The sequence below is a fragment of the Cicer arietinum genome, chromosome 4 (genome assembly GCF_000331145.2).
Source record: "Cicer arietinum cultivar CDC Frontier isolate Library 1 chromosome 4, Cicar.CDCFrontier_v2.0, whole genome shotgun sequence".
Taxonomy (NCBI): Eukaryota; Viridiplantae; Streptophyta; class Magnoliopsida; order Fabales; family Fabaceae; genus Cicer; species Cicer arietinum.
Window position 1 is genome coordinate 54,731,353 of NC_021163.2, and position 2,148 is coordinate 54,733,500.

Here is a 2,148-nt window from a genome sequence, read left to right on the forward strand (position 1 = left end):
TTGTAACCAAATTTGGTCCCAAAAAAAAATACTAAAAATGAGTATTTTTTATTTTGTAATCATTTAATTGATATTTATAATAAAGGGGACATAGAGATTTGGTGTACCTTATTTTTCTAAATAGTAATTGCTAGTCAAAAACGAAACAAAAAACAAAGAGCAAAAGACAAAAGAGAAAATAAAGATGAAAGCATTTTTGGTACATGGATAATATATATAACTACAATAGAAAAACAGATAAATAGTGTCCACCAATTCTGTAAGTCTGCACGAATCATATAAAATCACACATTCTTCAAGGATTCAATCGCTTGAGACAAAAATCCCACCAATTCTGCAAATGTGCACGAACTATGTGAAAACACACATGAGACAAAAATCTAGATTTAATCGCTTGAGACAAAGATCCCCTAGAAGTAAAATTGAGGTGACAAAACAATGGAGAAATAACACATGTTATACCTAGAATAAAATTGTTTAATTAGCACAATCTGAAATTTGTTTCTCCATCTCTTTAAAACCAAGTCGAGCTCTAATATATATTAGTAATATAACTAATGTTACACTCCTTGTCTATACCATTTGAATGTTATGATCTTATTTTATGAAAAAATATTTAAAAGGATTTAATTAATATTAATAATTAGTATTGAAAGGAAATCAGTACATGTTTAAAGAGATTTCAAAGACTATCACTACTAGAAAAACTGAATTTAGCGTCGGCCAAAAACCGACGCTAAAAGGCCAAAAGCCGACGCTAACGTTGATTTAGCGTCGGATTAGCGTCGGAGTCGGGCCTAGGCTAAAACTGTCGAAGCTAATGAGTAGCGTCGGCCAAATGCCGTCCGACGCTATATTAGCGTCGGCCAAGCCTACTCTAATCCGACGCTATTTTTAAAAACAGAACATCCGACGCTAGTTATATAAAGTCAACAAAAATGGTAGCGTCGGTCAATCCGACGCTACTCTCAAAATAAAAGTCAATTTCAGTTATAAGCAGCGTCGGTCAGGCCGACGCTATTGATCAACATTGAAAATTATAGAATAATTAGCGTCGGACATAGCTGACGCTAATTGTAAATTTATTTAACTTTTTATATTTATTATATGGATTTGCTCGGTTAAGGTAATAAAAAAGATAAGAAAGAAGAATGTGTGATAAGTGACGTGGTGAATAATGAGTAATGCTGGAGATGCAAAGACAATAGGCTATTACTTCATTTAACAATAAAACAAACTGTAGACAGAAACTCCAAAACAATATTGATAAAGAACAACCATAAATCACAGCATCACTATCAATACACCACATTACTCATATGACATCCTACTAAAACTATACAATGTAAATTGGTAACAAAAAAGAGTCAATTGTCATACATTGTTGAGAACATTCACATCAGTTGAACATGAAACAAATGTAATTGCAAGACCTTTGGTGCCAAATCTTCCAGCCCGGCCAACCTGTTTACAATTTAATCGAACAAATGAAATGATAATTAATATAATAAAGGGACATGTAAACCAATTTTAATAATTAAACAAGAAAAAGACAAGATTTAAATTGTACCCTGTGCACGTATGTGTCTGCACCGTCAGGCATATCATAGTTTATATTATATTCACACGTTCAATGTCTATTCCCCTCCTTGAACCCTTTATAACGTTTCAGCCTGCAAAAGCCATTGTTCATGATCAAATACAACTAAATTTACCACTAATTTCTTTTGCTGCATGTTTAGGATCGGTAGACATAAAGGCAAACAGAACAATGAATCATTTAATTGACTTACTTTAATGAAACAAACAAAAGGCTGCAGTATAAAAAGTAGCAAAGTTTTTAGAACCGCAAAAATTTGATGTGAAATCAAGGCAAGCAAATGAATTGTATCATGTCGAGAATCATAAATAGCTTAAAATCTTACATTCATCAAATAAATCAGTGAGATTGTGCTACATCTATCACTTAATCACCCCACATTTTCTGTCATCTTTTCAACATTTGAGAATTCAAACTAGAGCAGGTAAAGCTATTGAATAAAATAATTGAGGGTGTTATGTATTGCACCCTGCTCCTCGCCCAATTTTTGTTTGAAGGAGCATAAAAGTCTTGGGGTTGTTCATATGGAAGACCAGTTATTTGACTGT

The 2,148-nt window shown here is 32.8% G+C and overlaps 1 long non-coding RNA gene across 1 annotated transcript in view; it reads right to left on the reverse strand.

Moving 5' to 3' along the window:
- Positions 1-1,194: 1,194 nt before the first annotated feature.
- Positions 1,195-2,148, reverse strand: part of LOC113786100 (uncharacterized) — a 1,674-nt gene continuing 720 nt past the window's right edge. The window contains exons 2-3 of the long non-coding RNA XR_003472185.2: positions 1,571-1,673; positions 1,195-1,464 (exon numbers count right to left, since the gene is read on the reverse strand). This is a non-coding gene — a long non-coding RNA (uncharacterized lncRNA). The remainder of the gene's footprint in view (positions 1,465-1,570; positions 1,674-2,148) is intronic.